General features: G+C 41.1%; 1 non-coding gene across 1 annotated transcript; it reads right to left on the reverse strand.

The window, feature by feature from the left end:
• Positions 1-21,417: 21,417 nt before the first annotated feature.
• TRNAG-UCC lies at positions 21,418-21,493 on the reverse strand. Its single transcript has one exon. It is a non-coding gene; the product is annotated as a tRNA-Gly (tRNA).
• Between the last annotated feature and the right edge of the window lie 374 nt (positions 21,494-21,867).

Consider the following 21,867-nt stretch of genomic DNA (forward strand, 5'->3'; position numbering starts at 1 on the left):
CCACTCTAGTATTCTTGCTGAGAGAATCCCATGGACAGAGGAGCCTGGCAGGCTACAGTCCATGGACTCATGAAGGATTGAGCACAATTGAAACAACTCAGCACGTTTTGGCACAAGAAGGGAAATCTAACTAGATGATTTTATTTTTAAATATTTTGATTGGAGTACAATTGCTTTATAATGTGCTAGCTTCTGCTGAATAATGAAGTGAATCAGCTATATGTATACATATATCTCCTCCCTCTTAAGATTTCCACCCCTCTAGATAATCACAGAGCACCAAGCTGAATGCCCTGTGCTATACACTTGCTGTTTGGAAAAATACAGGAATAGTAAAATTTTCAAGCTTATGTTCACATGCTGTGTCTAATCATATCTGAATAAAATGATGTGTTAGCTTGAGATGGAGACCCTTATAAGTGACCCACTTTGATGCTTCACAGCATCTCAAGTTTGCCCAGGAACTGAGGAAAAATGATCAGAGTAAGCTGTACGAGAAATTTTCAGTTCAGTTCAGTCACTCAGTCGTGTCCAACCCTTTGTGACCCCATGGACTGCAGCACACCAGTCCTCCCTGTCCATCACCAACTCCCGGAGTCCACTAAAACTCATCTCCATTGAGTCGGTGATGCCATCCAGGCATCTCATCCTCTGTCGTCCCCTTCTCCTCCTGCCTTCAATCTTTCCCAGCATCAGGGTCTTTTCCAACGAGTCAGCTTTTCGCATCAGGTGGCCAAAGTATTGGAGTTTCAGCTTCAATATCAGTCCTTCCAATGAACACCCAGGACTGATCTCCTTTAGGATGGACTGGTTGGATCTCCTTGAAGTCCAAGGGACTCTCAAGAGTCTTCTCCAACACCACAGTTCAAAAGCATCAATTCTTCAGCGCTCAGCTTTCTTTATAGTCCGACTCTCACATCCACAATAAGAATTTGAAAGTGTTGGCTAGCTCAGTTATTTCAATTAGTTAAAATCTTTTTGCATTAAAAAACAAATTGAAATCTATGAAGTGAGTAAAAACACATACTACTATTTTAATACTGAATATGGATTACACTCAGCTGTATGACTAAAAAGGTATGTTTAAACCTTCTTCAAAGGTTCTCATGAGTTTAAATAAGTTATTATCACATCTATAAAATTTCAGGTATACATTTTGCTATGATACATGTATTTGCAGGTGTATACAGATTTAAAAGACTTCCCTGGTGGCTCTGATGGTAAAAGCATCTCCCTACAATGTGGGAGACCTGGGTTCGATCCCTGGGTTGGGAAGATCCCCTGAAGAAGGAAATGGCAACCCACTCCAGTATTCTTGCCTGGAAAATCCCATGGACAGAGGAGCCTGGCAGGCTACAGTCCATGGGGTTGCAAAGAGTCGAACACGACTGAGCGACTTCGCTTCACAGATTTAAAACATATCCACTCTTACATATATTTATATGAATACAAAACACATAACATTTTACCATTTTTCTGTATTTTAGGAACATGTTATGCCTACTAGTGCAATGTCTCTTGAACTATGGGTGTCCATCCATTCACTGGTAGCTCAAAAACTCAACTTAGTGAGTTTGGACTAAAATTGTAAAAAAAAAATATACATTAATATAGAATAGAATAGAAAATATTCAAGTGATACATGTTTAAGGGAAGTAACGTGTTCACAAATCTGGATCGTGGGACTTCCCTGATGATCCAGTGGTTAAGATCTGCCTGTCAATGCAGAGGATGCAGGAAGATTCCGCATGCCCCAGGGCAATTAAGCCCATGCTCCACAACTGCTGAGCCCATATGCAGCAACTACTGAAGCCTGTCCATGCTAGAGTCTATGCTCCACAACAAGAGAAGCCTCCGCAACGAGAAGCCCATGTGCCACAATAAGAGAGTAGCCCCTGCTCATCGAAACTAGAGAAAACAGGAGTGAAGACCCCATGCAACCAAATATTAATTAATTAATTACAAATGTGGGATGAGGTCAATGCGCTTGAAGAACATTGCTTTGGAGAGATTCAGGGAGAGATGAGATTTAGAGACCTGGCCTCTGAGGTCTCCTAGTTCTGACCCAGTGTTGAAAGCTGTTCAGAAATGCCAGGTCCCTGTCAAGTCCACATACAAGGGCACTGTCAATAACATCACAGCACTTCCCCACTTTCATCTGGGGGTGCAACCTTCACAGAATCACAACACAGTACAAAAATGGGCATACAAGCAAAGGGAAACTGACTCTCCTGAAAAACCAGAGTACTTTTGACCACTTGGCAATGAAAACCTACAATTGTTTGCTTTCTTCTCTCTCTTAGATGCTAGCAAGTAAGACTTTAGCTCAGCACACTTTTCATTTTCCGCAACCATTGGCTTCCTTTTCATTGCCCTGATGACTCTCACAGCTTTTCTTTCCTCCAAACACACCACCTTACTTAATCCCTCGTTATTGCATCTTCACTTAGTTTTTAGGCCTTTAATTGTATTATTAAAAAAAAAAAAATTTAGTCTCTCAGCTGTGTCCATGTCTCTTTGCAACCCCACGGACTTTAGCCCTCCAGGTTCTTCTGTCCATAGACTTCTCCAGGGAAAAATACTTGAGTGGGTTGCCATTCTCTTCTCCAGAGTATCTTTCTCTGGAGAAGGATCCCTTCTCTTTCTGACCCAGGGATCAAACCCAAGTCTCCTGCATCTCCTGCATTGTAGGCAGATTCTTTGCCATCATAAGCTCCTGAAACCCTTTCTGCTGCTGCTGCTGCTGCTAAGTCGCTTCAGTCGTGTCTGACCCCATAGACGGCAGCCCACCAGGCTCCTCTGTGCCTGGGATTCTCCAGGCAAGAATACTGGAGTGGGTTTCCATTTCCTTCTCCAGAAATCCTTTCTGGAGGTTAATATTTCTAAAAACAAACAAACAAAGCTTGTGAGATAGAGGCATCTTCTTTACCTTTGATTTGTCAGCTATTCGGCAAGCCGTGAAAATAACCATATATAAAAAATTAAAATATCTTATCATTAAGGATGATTTGCAGTAAAATAGGTGCAAGATTACAGCCATGGGGAGAATACTCACTTCTTTCATCTACTCACATTTCAGTTGGTGTAATTACATTACAATTGCCAAAGACTTGGACCATTTTCATGGAAAGAACTGTCAAAAAGAGAAAGTTGATTTTTCTCCCAAAGCTCTACTAGAGGGTCTCTCTTGTCTCACCTCTTTGGGATGGTGACTAAGTAAAAACTGATTCAATTACTTTTATTTGCTTTTTATATTAAAAAAAAACTTATAATGCATCTCTAATGAAAATTCTCAGATGTGATGCCTATGAGAGTTGCAGATTACCATGTGATCCTCATGGATGTTGTACTGACATACATGGTAAGGAACCTGGGGATCCCCTTCAGACTTATAACAGTGATTTGGATTATGAACTTATTATATGGAATCATAAATCGCAGGGCGTGTTTACCAGACTATCAAATACTCCTCCTCCTCTCCACCAGACCTTCGTGAAAATGACTACCAGGCCTGAAATCAACACATTGTAATGGAGATAATCAAAGTGGATATTCCCAGATTTGTATTCTAATCAGAAGACCATAGAATCTGAGCCTGCCCTAAGGGATTTGTCAAGGCACTATCTCAACAGATAATCTTTGTCCAGTTTTTAATTAAGATTGTTAATTATGCAGAATAGTACCCCTTCCCTATTTATTTTTTTAATTTTTTTATTAGTTGGAGGCTAATTACTTCACAACATTTCAGTGGGTTTTGTCATACATTGATATGAATCAGCCATAGATTTACACTTATTCCCCATCCCGATCCCCCCTCCCACCTCTCTCTCCACCCGATTCCTCTGGGTCTTCCCAGTGCACCAGGCCCGAGCACTTGTCTCATGCATCCCACCTGGGCTGGTGATCTGTTTCACCATAGATAGTATACATGCTGTTCTTTTGAAACATCCCACCCTCACCTTCTCCCACAGAGTTCAAAAGTCTGTTCTGTATCTCTGTGTCTCTTTTTCTGTTTCGCATATAGGGTTAGCGTCACCATCTTTCTAAATTCCACATATATGCGTTAGTATGCTATAATGTTCTTTATCTTTCTGGCTTACTTCACTCTGTATAAGGGGCTCCAGTTTCATCCATCTCATTAGGACTGGTTCAAATGAATTCTTTTTGATGGCTGAGTAATATTCCATGGTGTATATGTACCACAGCTTCCTTATCCATTCATCTGCTGATGGGCATCTAGGTTGCTTCCATGTCCTGGCTATTATAAACAGTGCTGCGATGAACATTGGGGTGCACGTGTCTCTTTCAGATCTGGTTTCCTCAGTGTGTATGCCCAGAAGTGGGATTGCTGGGTCATATGGCAGTTCTATTTCCAGTTTTTTAAGGAATCTCCACACTGTTTTCCATAGCGGCTGTACTAGTTTGCATTCCCACCAACAGTGTAAGAGGGTTCCCTTTTCTCCACACCCTCTCCAGCATTTATTGCTTGTAGACTTTTGGATAGCAGCCATCCTGACTGGTGTGTAATGGTACCTCATTGTGGTTTTGATTTGCATTTCTCTAATAATGAGTGATGTTGAGCACCTTTTCATGTGTTTGTTAGCCATCTGTATGTCTTCTTTGGAGAAATGTCTGTTTAGTTCTCTGGCCCATTTTTTGATTGGGTCATTTATTTTTCTGGAATTGAGCTGCAAGAGTTGCTTGTATATTTTTGAGATTAATCCTTTGTCTGTTTCTTCATTTGCTATTATTTTCTCCCAATCTGAGGGCTGTCTTTTCACCTTACTTATAGTTTCCTTTGTAGTGCAAAAGCTTTTAAGTTTCATTAGGTCCCATTTGTTTAGTTTTGCTTTTATTTCCAATATTCTGGGAGGTGGGTCATAGAGGATCTTGCTGTGATTTATGTCAGAGAGTGTTTTGCCTATGTTCTCCTCTAGGAGTTTTATAGTTTCTGGTCTTACATTTAGATCTTTAATCCATTTTGAGTTTATTTTTGTGTATGGTGTTAGAAAGTGTTCTAGTTTCATTCTTTTACAAGTGGTTGACCAGTTTTCCCAGCACCACTTGTTAAAGAGGTTGTCTTTTTTCCATTGTATATCCTTGCCTCCTTTGTCAAAGATAAGGTGTCCATAGGTTCGTGGATTTATCTCTGGGCTTTCTATTCTGTTCCATTGGTCTATATTTCTGTCTTTGTGCCAGTACCACACTGTCTTGATGACTGTGGCTTTGTAGTAGAGTCTGAAGTCAGGCAGGTTGATTCCTCCAGTTCCATTCTTCTTTCTCAAGATTACTTTGGCTATTCGAGGTTTTTTGTATTTCCATACAAATTGTGAAATTCTTTGGTCTAGTTCTGTGAAAAATACCGTTGGTAACTTGATAGGGATTGCATTGAATCTATAGATTGCTTTAGGTAGAATAGCAATTTTGACAATATTGATTCTTCCAATCCATGAACACAGTATGTTTCTCCATCTGTTTGTGTCCTCTTTGATTTCTTTCATCAGTGTTTTATAGTTTTCTATGTATAGGTCTTTTGTTTCTTTAGGTAGATGTACTCCTAAGTATTTTATTCTTTTTGTTGCAATGGTGAATGGTATTGTTTCCTTAATTTCTCTTTCTGTTTTTTCATTGTTAGTATATAGGAATGCAAGGGATTTCTGTGTGTTAATTTTATATCCTGCAACTTTACTATATTCATTGATTAGTTCTAGTAATTTTCTGGTAGAGTCTTTAGGGTTTTCTATGTAGAGGATCATGTCATCTGCAAACAGTGAGAGTTTCACTTCTTCTTTTCCTATCTGGATTCCTTTTACTTCTTTTTCTGCTCTGATTGCTGTGGCCAAAACTTCCAACACTATGTTGAACAGTAGTGGTGAGAGTGGGCACCCTTGTCTTGTTCCTGATTTCAGGGGAAATGCTTTCAATTTTTCACCATTGAGGGTGATGCTTGCTGTGGGTTTGTCATATATAGCTTTTATTATGTTGAGGTATGTTCCTTCTATTCCTGCTTTTTGGAGAGTTTTAATCATAAATGGGTGTTGAATTTTGTCAAAGGCTTGCTCTGCATCTATTGAGAGAATCATATGGTTTTTATCTTTCAATTTGTTAATGTGGTGTATTACATTGATTGATTTGCGGATATTGAAGAATCCTTGCATTCCTGGGATAAAGCCCACTTGGTCGTGGTGTATGATTTTTTTAATATGTTGTTGGATTCTGTTTGCTAGAATTTTGTTAAGGATTTTTGCATCTATGTTCATCAGTGATATTGGCCTGTAGTTTTCTTTTTTTGTGGCATCTTTGTCTGATTTTGGAATTAGGGTGATGGTGGCCTCATAGAATGAGTTTGGAAGTTTACCTTCTTCTGCAATTTTCTGGAAGAGTTTGAGTAAGGTAGGTGTTAGCTCTTCTCTAAATTTTTGGTAGAATTCAGCTGTGAAGCCATCTGGTCCTGGGCTTTTGTTTGCTGGAAGATTTTTGATGACAGTTTCGATTTCCTTACCTGTGATGGGTCTGTTAAGATCTTCTATTTCTTCCTGGTTCAGTTTTGGAAAGTTATACTTTTCTAAGAATTTGTCCATTTCATCCAAGTTGTCCATTTTATTGGCATAGAGCTGCTGGTAGTAGTCTCTTATGATCCTTTGTATTCAGTGTTGTCTGTTGTGATCTCTCCATTTTCATTTCTAATTTTGTTAATTTGGTTCTTCTCTCTTTGTTTCTTAATGAGTCTTGCTAATGGTTTGTCAATTTTGTTTATTTTTTCAAAAAACCAGCTTTTAGCTTTGTTGATTTTTGCTATGGTCTCTTTAGTTTCTATTGCATTTATTTCTGCCCTGATTTTTAAGATTTCTTTCCTTCTGCTAACCCTGGGGTTCTTCATTTCTTCCTTCTCTAATTGCTTTAGGTGTAGAGTTAGGTTATTTATTTGGCTTTTTTCTTGTTTCTTGATGTAAGCCTGTAATGCTATGAACCTTCCCCTTAGCACTGCTTTTACAGTGTCCCATAGGTTTTGGGTTGTTGTGTTTTCATTTTCATTCATTTCTATACATATTTTGATTTCTTTTTTGATTTCTTCTATGATTTGTTGGTTATTCAGAAGCGTGTTATTTAGCCTCCAGGTGTTTGAATTTTTAACAATTTTTTTCCTGTAATTGAGATCTAATCTTACTGCACTGTGGTCAGAAAAGATGACTGGAATGATTTCAATTTTTTTGAATTTTCCAAGACTAGATTTATGGCCCAGGATGTGATCTATTCTGGAGAAGGTTCCGTGTGCACTTGAGAAAAAGGTGAAGTTGATTGTTTTGGGGTGAAATGTCCTATAGATATCAATTAGGTCTAGCTGGTCCATTGTGTCATTTAAAGTTTGTGTTTCCTTTTTAATTTTCTGTTTAGCTGATCTATCCATAGTTGTGAGTGGGGTATTAAAGTCTCCCACTATTATTGTGTTACTATTAATTTCCTCTTTCATACTCGTTAGTGTTTGCCGTACATATTGTGGTGCTCCTATGTTGGGTGCATATATATTTATAATTGTTATATCTTCTTCTTGGATTGATCCTTTGATCATTATGTAGTGTCCTTCTTTGTCTCTTTTCACAGCTTTTATTTGAAAGTCTATTTTATCTGATATGAGTATTGCGACTCCTGCTTTCTTTTGGTCTCCATTTGCATGAAATATTTTTTTCCAGCCCTTCACTTTTAGTCTGTATGTGTCTCTTGTTTTGAGGTGGGTCTCTTGTAGACAGCATATATGGGGGTCTTGTTTTTGTATCCATTCAGCCAATCTTTGTCTTTTGGTTGGGGCATTCAACCCGTTTACATTTAAGGTAATTATTGATAGGTGTGGTCCCGTTGCCATTTACTTTGTTGTTTTGGGTTCACGTTTATACAACCTTTCTGCATTTCCTGTCTAGAGAAGATCCTTTAGCATTTGTTGAAGAGCTGGTTTGGTGGTGCTGAATTCTCTCAGCTTTTGCTTATCTGTAAAGCTTTTGAGTTCTCCTTCATATCGGAATGAGATCCTTGCTGGATACAGTAATCTAGGTTGTAGGTTATTCTCTTTCATTACTTTCAGGATGTCCTGCCATTCCCTTCTGGCCTGGAGGGTTTCTACTGATAGATCAGCTGTTATCCTTATGGGAATCCCTTTGTGTGTTATTTGTTGTTTTTCCCTTGCTGCTTTAAATATTTGTTCTTTGTGTTTGATCTTTGTTAGTTTGATTAATATGTGTCTTGGGGTGTTTCGCCTTGGGTTTATCCTGTTTGGGACTCTCTGGGTTTCTTGGACTTGGGTGGCTATTTCCTTCCCCATTTTAGGGAAGTTTTCAGCTATTATCTCCTCGAGTATTTTCTCATGGCCTTTCTTTTTGTCTTCTTCTTCTGGGACTCCTATGATTCGAATGTTGGGGCGTTTCACATTGTCCCAGAGGTCCCTGATGTTGTCCTCATTTCTTTTGATCCTTTTTCCTTTTTTCCTCTCTGCTTCATTTATTTCCACCATTTTATCTTCTACCTCACTTATCCTATCTTCTGCCTCCGTTATTCTACTCTTGGTTCCCTCCAAAGTGTTTTTGATCTCATTCATTGCATTGTTCATTTTTAATTGACTCTTTTTTATTTCTTCTAGGTCTTTATTAAACAATTCTTGTATCTTTTCAATCTTTGTCTCCAGGCTATTTATCTGTAACTCCATTTTGTTTTCAAGATTTTGGATCATTTTTATTATCATTATTCTAAATTCTTTTTCAGGTAGATTCCCTATCTCCTCCTCTTTTGTTTGACTTGGTGGGCATTTTTCATGTTCCTTTACCTGTTGGGTATTTCTTTGCCTTTTCATCTTGTTTAGATTGCTGTGTCTGGAGTGGACTTTCTGTATTCTGGAGGTCTGTGGTTCCTTTTTATTGTGGAGGATTTACCCAGTGGGTGGGGTTAGACGATTGGCTTGTCAAGGTTTCCTGGTCAGGGAAGCCTGAGTCAGTATTCTGGTGCGTGGAACTTGATTTCTTCTCTTTGGAGAGCAATGGAGTGCCCAGTAATGAGTTTTGAGATGGGTCTATGTGTTAGGTGTGACCTTGGGCAGCCTGTATGTTGACATTCGGGGCTATGTTCCTGTGTTGCTGGAGAATTTGCGTGGTATGTCTTGCTCTAAAACTTATTGGCTCTTGGGTGGTGGTTGGTTTCAGTGTAGGTATGGAGGCTTTTGGACGGTCACTTATTACTTAAAGTTCCATGTAGTCAGGAGTTTTCTGGTGTTCTCAGGTTTTGGGCTTAAGTTTCCTGCCTCTGGATTTCAGTTTTATTCTTCCTGTAGTCTCAGGACTTCTCCAACTATACAGCACTGATAATAAAACTTCTAGGTTAATGGCGAAAAGATTCTCCCCCGTTAGGGACACCCAGAGAGGTTCACAGAGTTACATGAACAGGAGAAAAGGGAGGAGGGAGATAGAGATGAGCAGGAGGAGAAAAAGGGGGACTCAAGAGGAGAGAGACAGATCTACGCAGCTGTCTGTTCCCAGAGTGTTCTCCGTATCTCAGACACCTACAAGGATTCACAGAATTGGATTGGGAAGAGAAGGGGAAAGGAGGAAATAGAGGTGTTCTGAGGTAGAAAACAGAGATTCAAGATTGGGAGAGAATAATCTTCGGTTTAAAGATAGGGCTTCTCTTTTTTTTTTTTTTGTAAGGTTATAGTGTAGTGAAAATGAAAATGGAGAGTAGTAGAGGAGTACTAGAGGACTTTAAAAGAAATAAGAGAAAAAGAAAAATAGAAAATAAAAGAGAAAACGGAAAGAAAAAGAAAGAAGAAAAAAGAAAAAAAAAGAAAAAGAAAAAAAAAGAAAAAAAAAAAAAAACAAAAAAAAAGAAAGAAAGAAAAAAAATTTTTTTTTTCCCCTAATTAAAAAAATCGTAAAAATCTATGAAAATGAAAGTTAAGGAGTAATGGGGGAGTAATAGGGAATTTTAAAGGAAAATAAAAGAGAAAAATAAAAAACAAAAAATATAAAAAGAAAAAAAATTTTTTTTTTTTCCTTACTTAGAAAAAAAAAAGTAAAAATATATCTAGGAGTTTCTCTGGAGCTGTTGCGGTCAGTGTGGGTTCGGCTCAGTTTCAGATAGCTCCTCGTTCCAGCTTACACTTCTCGATATCTACAGGGCCCTTCCGGTGAAGTCGGTGTTTTCTACAGGGATTTTAATCTGTTGCACCAGTCCCTTCTGAAGCGGTTCCCTTTGTTTATTTGGCTTCTGTTTGCCGGTCTCTTCAGAGCCTCATTTCCGCCCTGACACAGGCAGGCGGAGGTGGACTCTTATTCAGGTAGCTAGTTCCGTTGCGCTGCTGGGAGGGGCTGGCGCTGCGGGGCGGGGCTGGCGCTGCGGGGAGGGGCTGGCCCCGTGGGGGCGGGCTGGCGCTGCCGGGAGGGGCTGACGCTGCTTTCTCCGTCTGCGCTGCTCAGGCTCCCGGCTGTTCTATATGGAGCGCGCCCCGCGCTGCGCTAGGTTCCAGCCCTCGGGTGTTACACAAAAGCGCGGAAGGAAAAGCTGCGCCTGCTCTCTGTGCCTTCCCCGTCAGAGCGGTCCAGGCAGCCAGGGGCTTGATGGGCGCGCTATCCCCAGGTGTGGCACGCCCACTCCCTTCCGCGGACCCAGTCTCAGTTTCCGCTGGCGCCAGTCGGGTGCGCGCGCCTTCCGCCCTCCGCGTCCCCAGCCCCAGTCCCCGCCCGCGCCGGTCGGGTGCCTGCGCCCTGTGTCTCGCCGCGACCTTCCCCTCCCCCCTGCCTCCTGCCTCCGGCGGGGCTGGGCCGGTCCGCAGCCTGCGAGCTCTTCTCGGGACTTTCTCCGTCCCTTTGTTCTGCGAACCGCCGGCAGTGTGTTCCGGCCGGTTAATTTTCTCTCTCTCTTTTGGTCTCCCACAGTTCAAGTTGGCACCTCACAGAAGCTCCCTCCGATTGTCCTCAGGGCACTCAGGCCCGGACCCTAGCCCAAGCAAGGCCGCCTAAGACTCCCTTTCCGGGACAGGTCTCTGCCCTTAGCTCTTTTGTCTCACTTTTTATCTTTTATATTCCTACCTCCTTTCGAAGACAATGGTCTGCTTTTCTGGGCGCCTGATGACCTCAGCTAGCGATCAGAAGTTGTTTTGTGAAGTTTGCTCTGCATTCAGTTATTCTTTTGATGAATTTGTAGGAGAGAAAGTGGTCTCCCCGTCCTACTCCTCCGCCATCTTGGCTCCTCCCTCCCTATTTTTTAAAAAATAATGTAAACGGTAAGATGCTATTCTGAGACCACCATCTCATGACCTGTCTGAGACAGAGTCTTGAGAACATTAATCTACATGGAAATAATTAGATTCCAATTGCTTCTGTAGCAGTGGTCTTGGTTTTGAAAAATAATCAAAGAAATGTCAAAACGAGACCATGTAAAAAGTAATCATTACTACAATTACTCATCAGGATAGAACTAGAACCTGGAGCTTCTAAGAGTTTCCGTTTACTCTCTTGCAGAAAGGGAAGTTGAGTTTTCTTTGTTCCAAAGCACCTATGTGTTTATTTCCAAGCCTTTTCATCAGAAGAGAGGAATGGAGTTGATGAATTTTAAGTGATTTAAGGCAGACATGATTTTAACATCACTGCAGGCACAATTGATCTGATGACAGGATATATAATCTCCCCCTTCACAGCATCCCACAGGGGCCAAAGAGACAGAGCTGTTTACTTCATGAAGTCAACTGAGTATGGTGACATCTCGGGGATAAAAGGTCAGGGAGCATTTTTCCACTTCAAGTAGAGCTGTTAGACTTAGCAAATCAAAACACAGGATGCTGGCTAAATTCAAACTTCAGACAGAGCATCAGTGACAAGTATTTTAGTATAAGTATGTCCCAAATATTGCCTTTTATTAAACACTATTTTTTGCTGATCTAAAACTCTAGTTTAACCAAAACATCCTATGTATTTTCTGGCAATCCTGTTTCAAGAAGTGAATATAGTTCCTACCAAGTTATTAACCATAGTAGACTTCTTTTAGTCTGATGTAAATTACTATGTAAAATATTTCAGGTTGCCAGAGGATATGCCATTAAAATATGACCATACATGGGATGCACAGACAGGTACAGGTGCATAGATGCATACTCATCTTACCACTGGCAGAGTGATTTGATAGAGGAAAGGCATTTCTTTGACTTGCATCTGTAACTATTCATGTATTCCATGTATTGATAGTCAGTCCCTGATAAGGTAGTCCAAAGGGATGGTAGTTCAGGGAAGTCAGCTCTGGGAAACACTGATGCTTTTTGTTTCAAGGTCATTTTTTGTGAGAGAAACTGGTGTCAACTCGTGCTCTGTGTTCTATTATAAACACCGGCATAATCTCAAAATATTCATGTTGATGGTAGTTAAACATGTATGTACAAGTACATGCAATCATGTGGTCTGGCTTCTGTCATTCAGACTACTAATATATTGAAGTTTCAAACGGCTTGATCTTAGGATGGTTAGCATAGGACCATATTCTTACAGTTAAGAAAACTGTAAAATTTAACTCTGACAATGAATTTTTCATATTGTTTTTTTGTCATGATATAGTGCGTCACAATTTATAGCATCCAAGAGCTTTGCATCTATTTTCTTGACTCATACTCTTGGGACTGTGTGAGTTAGATTGTGTTTGCCTTCCTTTTAGAGAAGAGGAAACTCCAGCTCGGGCTAAGCATCTTGCCTAGGGTCATTGGATGAAGAGGTGACAGAGGCAACAAAACCCCTCAGGTCCTCTGACCCCAGAGCACCGCTGTTTCTGTTCAGTCAAGTGATGGTCTCATTAATGAGTCTAAACAGTTAAGCCTAGGTTATTCTCTGAGAATGGACATTGGAAAAGATATGGGCATCCATTCCAAGTGTCTGATGACAAGAATGCTTGATTCATTGGCACCCACTCCTCAAACTTTATCTCTTTGGACATTTATTTAAGATGCAGGTTACCTGGATACGCTAACCACCTCTGTTGACCTTCTCCCCAGTCTGCTGTGCTTTGGTACCAATTCTATCCTCACGGGCCTGATGAAAATGCAGTGGCAGGGAATGAAGAAAGGGGGGCGGGGTGCACCGGAGGGGGAAGATGCGAGGGTCTGTGCTATCTTCCTGCTGTTGCCTGAGGGAGGCAGCGGCATAAGCCTGCACTGGCCTCAGCCCTCATTTCACTTTCTCAGGACCCCTCTTCCTTTCGGTAGAGCTCTTTACTCCAGAAATCTCACTCGGGAAATGTCCAAGATGCCATGAGCCTTGGTGGACTTTTTCAAATGTAGATTAATATTGTTTCACTTCTCTGCATTCCCCAAGATCCTTCATTAGCCTTTGGGTGGAACTTTGTATTTGTTGGTAAACTTTTTAAAACCAACACAAAAAAGATACTATAGCATAGGTAAAATTTTACTATCCTATTCCTTGGTTAGATCTGGCAAAAATCCTTTCATTATTCCCACTCTACAAATGGTTGTGTTTTCCTTTCAGAGGGAAGTGAGTTGAGGAACAGGTATTCAATTAACTGCAGATCTGATCATCAGTGAGCAATTTTATGACATTCTGGTGCAAAAATGACTGGTATTGATGATGGATAAGGAGGAAGGCAAGTGGGGGAAAAGAGAGGAGAAGAACCAGCAGTCACTTCAAGAAGAACCCCCTGATGCATTTTTCAAGCCCATCCCTTGGGTACCCACTTTGTGTTCATAGGTCTCCACACCTCCCACTGACAGCGTCTCCCACGTACTATTTATATTTACTTATTGTTTTCTCTATGCCAACTGTTGAGCATAGTGTTTGATTTTATCCTAGTTAAAAGCTAACAATTTGACCTATTACTCTTTCAAGGATGATGGCAGATCACAGGAGTTCTAGGTCAGAGTCCAAGGGCTTCATTTCTTATGGCACCATGCTTGTGTCATTGTCATTTGTCCCCAAGTCCTAGGGGGGAGATGTAGTCTGAGCCCAGATGGACACCTAAACCTGTCTCTGGTACATTATAGGACAGGAACACTGGGCGTGGGGAACTCCAGAAACTAGCCAATGCTAGGTTCATAGAACACAATAATTGTTGGGGTGGGGGGTGACTACATGCACAAGTGGTTACATTGCTACAAGCCTAGTACTATCATCCTATATTCTAATATGTCTGCGTTTAAAAGGAGTTTGGGAAAAAATGACTTGGGGACTTATGGATCCACAATAGTATTGTAACCATGGAAAACTGTTTTATACACTTTCAACAAATTTCAGCCTATGACGTAGGATACAAGCCATTTTTATGGATGGGTAGACTTATTTAAGGAAATGACACTTGCATGAAAAATAAGCCTAGTTGGCTGCAAATGAAAAGGTTCGTTTAGGAAGTCACAGTTTGACTTTTGTCCATGTGTTCACCTAGAACACATCCCTAGCATATGGCACATGTGGCACTAGATAGACTTGAACTTGGACCACCAAGAACTACTAACTGATAAAGCGGTGTCACTCACTGAACCACCGTTATTTACCTACTATTTTCAAAGCAATTGAAATGTGATTTGTTTGCTACTCTTCAGAGTTGTTTTGTCTGAAGAATCTCACAGGGAAATTAATCCTTACAACTTGTCTGTGAACTACGAACAGATGATTATCAAATCATCGCACTTTTGATAAACATTTACTGTTCCTACGCTGGTAAGAGATGGGGTAGGCGCAAAGCTCTCCTAGGCACAAAAGTCTCCTGGGTAACCCCTCCCCTTTCCTGACCCCTCTTTCTCTTTCCTGACTCCTGCTGGTCCCTCCCACCCTCCCCTTCCTTTCATTCCTGTCCCCTTTTGACTCAGAATCACTGTCTGCTTTCTCCTGAGCTGGCTTCACCTCCCCACAATTCCCATCTGATTTTCACTTCCTGGACTCTGAACTCCACCTCCATCCTTCTGTTAGTGACTATAATTAGAATTTGGATAATGCTTTCTTTTGTACTGAGAGTAAACTGCAAGTTTCAGCTACTCATTGGCATGTTCCTTACCTCAGGTGGTATCAGAAATAAGGGGTCAAAATGTACCCTCTCCATGAGAATGTCCATGGCAGCCTGTCTACCGGCTTTCTCTAAGCTTGTCCCAAAGTGAGATTCTATTTGTTATTCACTCTCTGAAAAATCAGTGAAAAGAGTAAGCCCTTCTAAATCACCAGACCAACAGGGAAGCATTCGGTGTGAAACAGCAGTTCAATTAACAAGCCCCCAGTCTCCAGAAACAGGGCAGAATAGAGACACAAAAGAGACTGGGAGCTCCATATTTATAGCTTTTAGTAAGGTGACATTATGTAGCCTCATAGGATAATTTTATAGAAATATGGAAGAAATTTTTAAAGTATAGTCATTGTAATGATCATTAATCCATTCAACAAATATTTGAATGATTGCTATTTAGAAGACACTGTATGGCAAAAACATTCAATAAACCTGGGTCTTATCCTCAGTGAACTTACCAGAGTTATGACTTACACATAAATAGTCATAATGCCGGGCAGAAAGCAATGAGGCAATTGGTATTACAAAGAGACTTTTATAGCATATAATATACATATACTGCTAAATATGCGCTTCCCAGGTGATTCAGTGGTAAAGAACCTGCCTGCCAATGCAGGAAACACCTGGGTTCAATCTCTGGGTCAGGAAGAAGCCCTGGAGGAGAAAATAGCAACACACTTCAGTATTCTTGCCTGGGAAATCCCATGGACAGAGGGGCCTGGTGGGCTACAGTCCGTGGGGTCACAGAGTCGGACACGATTGAGCATGCATAACTCATGCCTCATGGCTTGAGGTTATATTTTGTTAAATCTATATATGGTCAAATATATATTTGGTTAAATAAATATGTTTAAGTAAATAGAGAGACTTGAAATCAAGTTCCTAGATTTGAATTCTAACACTTCTATTCACCTCTTTATACCTCATTTTTTTTCTTTTGTTAAAATACGATAATAGTAGCCTGCATTTCACTTACTGTTTAAAATATTAGATGAAATAATACATGTTCAAAAGACATTGTTAATAAACTAGTTAGTTTAGCCAGTGATAAACAAGCTTCTATGAGAAGTCAGATGCTGTGTTAAGCACTAGGAAAATCCAGCCGTATGTGTCTCTCCTTTCTCTCAAAGAATTTAGAGTTGTGTGTAGGAAGTATCTGGATGACAGATGATTCCAGTAATATATGGCATATTCTGTAATAAAAAGGTACAATAAACAAAGGCAACTTGAGAACTGATGAGAAAGGATAAGAGCATCTGAAGGCTTTGAAGCCATGGCAGGGCGGGGGGCGAGACACTGGGGACCATGAGGAGCCTACCAGACAAATGGCAGTGGAAAAATCCATTCCAAGAGCTGCATCCTGGGGCGGGGTGGCCACGCTGGTGTAAGCACAATGCCAGGAGGGGTAAGAAGCAAGATGGCTCAAACCGCTATGGAAGGCCCTGGCCAATGCTCAAAGTGTAAAGACAGCCGGGGACCAGGTCATGGGTGCTTCTTAGTAATAGAAAGTTTGAATTCTATCCTAAGGATAACAAGTGGCTCAAACTTAGTGGCTTAAAACAGCAGATGAGGTACACAAACAAAAATGGAATGGTAGTTGGTCAAAAAAAAGAATGGAATAATTTCATGTTATAGCAACATGGGTGTACTCAGAGATCATCATACTAAGTGGAATAAGTCAGAGAAAGATAAATATCATGATATCACTTATAAGTGGAATCTAAAAATTGATGCAAATGAACTTATTTACAAACCAGAAATAAACTCACAGATATAGAAAAAGAAATTATAGTTACCAAGGGGAAAGGGTGAGAGGGATAAATTAGGAATTTGGGATTAAAATATACACACTGCTGTATAAAATAGATAACCACCAAGGACCTACCATATAGCATATTGAAATATACTCAATATTTCAAAATAATCTATAATGGAAATACGTATATATATAAAGCATTACAGATACCTGTAATGGAAAAGAATCTAAAAAGCAATATATATACACAGATAAACAGATATAGAGATACATGTATGTGCTAAGTTGTCTCATTCCTATCCAACTCTTTGCGACCCTATGGATTGTAGCCCACAAGGCTCCTCTGTCCATGGGATTCTCTAGGCAAGAATACTGAAGTGGGTTGCCATGCCCTCCTCCAGGGGATCTTCCCAACCCAGGGATCGAACTCGTGTCTCTTACGTCTCCTGCATTAGCAGGTGGGTTCTTTACCACTAGAGACACCTGGGAAGACTATATTTCACTTTGTTGTACACCTGAAACTAACACAACATTGTAAATAAACTATGTTTCAATAAAAGTGGTTTTTAAAACCCAGAAATGTATTCTGTGACAATTCTGGAGGTCAGAAGTCCAAAGTCGAGGTGTTGACTGGACCGTGCTCCCTCCACAATCTCTAGGGAAGAACTCTTTCTTGTTTTTGGTAGCTTCTGGAGGCTGTTGGCTTCTTTGCCTTGTGGTTACAAAACTCCGGTTTCTCCCTCCCTCTTTGAAGGGCCTGCATGGCCTTTTCTTCTATGTCTGTGTCTTCTCCTCTGTGTATCTCTAATAAGGATACTTGTCATTGGATTGAAATATCATCTGGATAACCTAGAATGATTTCCTCATCTCGAGATCCTTCACTTAATTACATCTGCAAAGACTGCTTTTTCAAATAGGCCTCCAAGTGAAAGTATCTTCTTTTATTGGTTGGGGTTGGCTGCGGTGGGGGTGGGGCGGGTAACCATTCATCCTATTTCAGTGAGGAAGCATTGGAGAAATGCATTCTAGAAACACAGAGCTATGTTTGACAGATGGCACAGGGGCCTGACGGGGAGATAGTTTTGCACTTTACAAACTCTACAAAACACTACCAGCCTCATCAGAGTCATTGTCATCATCCCCTGTGAATTACCATCAACTCGCCAAAGAGGGGCTTCCCAGGGGGCCCAGTGGTAAATAACCCTCCTGCCAATGCAGGAGATGCAAAGACATGGGTTCGATCCCTGGGTCAGGAAGATCCCCTGGAGAAGGAAATGGCAACCCACTCCAGTATTCTTACCTGGAGAATCCTATGAATGGAGGAGCCTGGCAGGCTACAGTCCATGGGATCACATCGAGTTGGACTCGGCTGAGTGCATACAAACACTCTCTGAGGAACCTAAACCCTGGAAAAGAAAATTAAGCCCTGATTGGTGTAGAACTTCAGACACGATTCAGAATCACTCTTTACCATTAGTCACTGAAACGACCTGCCAGGATGAGGTTCACAGAGCAGGCTTCCAGACCCCAGAGATCTCCACTTCCACCCAACTTCTTCACAGTAGTGGTTCCCAGCCTTGGTTGCCATGGAAATCTCCCAGGGGACCACAAATCTGATGTCTGGGTCTCATCACCTAAAGTTCTGATATCATTTGTCTAGGGTGCAGCAGGGCACTTGCATTTTATAAATCTTCTCAGGTGATTTTACTGTGCAACCAGAGACTAGACACGGTTTGATACATGAAGATTTTCTTTGAGATTAACCCTGTATATTATCCTGAGCATCCTGTTTTTTCATTTCTTAGGGTTTTGAAACTATCAGCTTCTAAAACATAATTCAACTGAAGGCTGGCTTAATCACTGACACTTCTTTTTGTCTGTTTGTTTGCTTTTGTGGCCAGACTGCAGGGTACGTGGGATCTTAAATCCTTGACCAGGAATTGAACCTGCATCCCCTGCAGAGGAAGTGCAGAGTTTTAATGACTAGACCACCAGGGAAGTTTCTGACTGACACTTAGTGAGATGCTCTAACAGAAAAATGATGCCTCAACTCATCTTTTTTTAAAACTATTATATTAATGAGATACTTCTTCAGTATCAAAGACAAATTTTTTACCATCTAGAAATTTCAGTATTTTCCTCATCATGGATTTTTTTTTGCCATTGACTTTGCTTTTTTTTTAAGGGTGACTTAAAATAGTATTTGTATTGAATACTGAGTTTGGGGGCTCCACTGGAACTTTTGTGCCATAAATAAAAGCCCCTCTCACCTCATACTCCCTAGTTCCCACTCAACAATTTTTCCTGTGACTGCTGTGGCAAACTACCACAAAATTAGTATTGCTTGAACAAAACAACAAAACCATATTCTCTTGCAGAGTCCAAGATCAAAGTGTTGGGAGGGCCACTCTCCCCCTGATGCCCCAGGGAAGAATCTTTCTGACTTCTTCCAGCTTCTGGTTGGCTTTCATGCCTTGTGGCCTTAGGACTCCACTATCTGCCTCCCTCTTCATATGGCCTTCTCTTCTGTATCTGGGTCTTTGTCTCTCTTAGGAAAATTACCATTGGATTTAGAGACCCCCTCAGATAATCCAGGATCATCTCTTCATCTCAAGTCCCTTAAGTACAAAGTTGAAATATATACTTCGGTTTTTTTCAAACCAAGCTTGTATTCACAAGTTGCAATCTCTTGGAGGCCACCATTCAACCTACTACCGTAATCTTACCTTATATCATGACATTTTGTCCCTCCAACAAAATGATGCCCTAAGAGAATTTTGGTTTCCCCTTTTAATAGATAAAAAACCAAAACAAAACAAAAATAACTGGCACCCAGAGTTGAATGAATGGTCAATGAATGGCTTTTATGGAGCTGAAGCAGGGCTCCTGTTTCCTGGTACTGTGCCTTTTGAGCTTTGGAGATGTTATCATCTGCTCTCTGACACTCTGTAAAAACAATTAGGAGATAAACTTGCTATCCAGTCTAAGGAAAGCTGGCTGTAGCACCCACAGGTCTTACTTTCTCCATTTCCCACTTTGCAGTGACTATTATGTTTCCAAGTTTTACTCCAACAGTTGTGCTAACATTTCTTTTCTTCCGCTTGTAAATTGATGAATGGATAGCTTACCCCCTTTCTGTTCTAAGCTAACAAATAAAAGCTGGTATCTCTTAGGACAAAGTAGTTCTTCCATGTGAAGCAGTGGAATGTCTCTAACATCTCTTCATCTTAAAGGACAAAGAAGATAAAGTAAAATGTACAGATATCTGGCCTGAGAGATCTGAGGTCCATATCTCATTAATTGCCTGTTTGATGAGGATGCAGTGTGTGTGTGTGTTAGTCATTCAATCGTGTCTGACTCTTTGCCACTCTATGAACCATAGCCCAACAGACTCCTCTGTCCATGGGATTCTGCAGGCAAGAATACTGGAGTGGGTTGCCATTCCCTTCTCCATAACCTTCCTGAAGTATTAACAGAGGGTTTGCTTCTCCTTGTGGTTTTGATTCTAAAAAAGTGAAAGACGCTGTACTCTTTCCGGCCACCTATGTGACACTGCAGAGAAGTCCACCTGCCTACCTTGATTGCAGAGAAGAAATGGAAATGGCCATGGCTGAATTAGTCCTAGTCCGGGGCAGAAGGGGAAATCCATACCCCGCATTGCAATAGGACATCACGCTTATTTAAATTTAAACTGAGGGCTTCGCCAGGACAGCCAGCTCTTTTCAGCTGCAGAAACACAGCATCAGTGAAATGTCAGCTTGCGTTAAGATCACCAGTGGCCTTTTCTGTGCACATTCTTCCGTGTTTCTGCACAAAAATGGCAGAGCATGGCCATGCCTCTGCTCTGGCGATCGATCTGCCTTCATGTCTGATATTACCTTACATCGCTGGGGCCAGGCGGGTGTGAGCGAGGGGGCAGAAGGACCACATTTACTCATTGAACCTTGAGGTAGAGCCTTAGCAAGTGGCCTGTTGGCTGTAAGTTGCTGAACCGACAGCAGAGTGGGCCCCCTTTAAGGGTTTGCCGTGATAAGAGCAGATCTCCAAGGAGTTCAATGTCTGCGTGATCTAAAACCAGGGCAGTCAAGCTGAAGCCGATGTGTGCTCTAACCTGTTTGCACTGAATACTCTCCATAAATAATTTACGGCCAAGACTGCTAGCTATTATTACGAAAATACCGGATTGCGTTTTGACACATGCATCCAGCTTGTAAGTCAATAGATACGTTTCACCTAGTGTGTGCGGACCTGGCTCAAGTCACCCATCCAAGTGTGTTTTCCAACAAGGTAATTTAGCTCTCCCAGGCCAGCCAGGAGAAGCGCTTTCTGAGGAAGCCGGCACCCTCAGCCAAACAACCTGCTGTCAGTCTAAGTCCTTCTTTTATTGTTTCTTAGTATGAATTAAGGACTTCCTTCTGATTTTTTTTCCTTCTCCTCTGCATAGCATTCTTGTGAATTTCAAATCATTTGAGTCTAAAGTTAAAGTGAAATTGTTTGGCTATGAGAAATACCGTTCTGCTTTACCTTTTAAAAAATATTTATTTTATCTGTTTGGCTTCCCTGGGTCTTTGTTGTGGCACTTGGGCTCTTTGGTCTCCCTGAGACATGAAGGATCTTTAGTTGTGGCATGTGGGATCTAGTTCCTTGACCAGGGATCGAACCTGGGCCCCTTGCGTTGGAAGCACAGAGTCTTAACCACTGGACTACCAAGCCACTGCTTTGCTTTTTCAAAGGCTACCTACCATCTATGGCAGCACCTGGTGTTGCTTCTCAGATGTACTTGAATCACCAGAAAGCATGTCACTACTGATGCGTTTGAACACACACCCCCTCCGTCACCCAGTCTTGTGGTTTTCTTCAGCCTGGCATATTCCTCAAAGACAAAAATATTGCCCCATGAAGACAAAAGCTGTGACTTTGTAAATTCTCTTTAGGAAGTAGGAAAGCAGTTTCTGCATTCTGTGGTCTCAAAAATAGGTAATAAAGCAGCCTAATAAATATGTAAGAAGGGAACCACATTAGATTTCCTTGTGATGGTGGCTAAAGTTACAGGCCTCATTCAGTTTGGGTTTGTTTTTTTTTAAGAG

Source organism: Cervus elaphus, chromosome 30, assembly GCF_910594005.1.
Source record: "Cervus elaphus chromosome 30, mCerEla1.1, whole genome shotgun sequence".
Classification (NCBI taxonomy): Eukaryota; Metazoa; Chordata; class Mammalia; order Artiodactyla; family Cervidae; genus Cervus; species Cervus elaphus.